The sequence below is a fragment of the Protobothrops mucrosquamatus genome, unplaced genomic scaffold (assembly GCF_001527695.2).
Source record: "Protobothrops mucrosquamatus isolate PMUCROS unplaced genomic scaffold, P.Mucros_1.0 scaffold3964, whole genome shotgun sequence".
Lineage (NCBI taxonomy): Eukaryota > Metazoa > Chordata > Lepidosauria > Squamata > Viperidae > Protobothrops > Protobothrops mucrosquamatus.
In genome coordinates, this window is record NW_015389905.1 from 15,381 (window position 1) to 15,923 (window position 543).

Below are 543 nucleotides of genomic sequence, written 5' to 3' on the forward strand. Positions count from 1 at the left end.
CGCGCCGGAAAAGGCTGCTAGGCGGGAAAAAGGCGGCGCAGGCGCTCCTCTACGTCACGGTTAGGGACGACGGGAGTTGCAGTCCGAAGCGCTCCCGCCGGTCGGAATGGGCGCTCTAGAGTCGCTCTGGGCCAGGAAAACCGAAGTGGCCGCTGGAGGGAAAATTATTTTCTGGGCTGCTGCCACCTGTCGGGCATCCGCATTTATGCAGCCCAGATCCTGCTTTATTAACCCTGATGTTGTCTTTGCTGGTCCCAAGCATAGTCAAGTCCTTCCTGAGCGCCAGTCCTGCCGCTGAAAAACAGCAATTCTGGGCTTTGGCTCCGCTGACCTCTCAAAAATGGGGGGGGGGAACAGTTGCTAGCCCACCCACAAGATATTCAAGAATCCCTATGGTGTCTTGGGTGGACCATCTGAATGGTCCTATGTCTGAAAAGGAAATATGTGGCAGTCAATAGCCTAGCTCTGGAGCAGGGGTCCCCAACCTATGGTCCACACCCGGGACTGGACCATGGGCTCTTGGCCAGCAGGCTGCGGAAACGG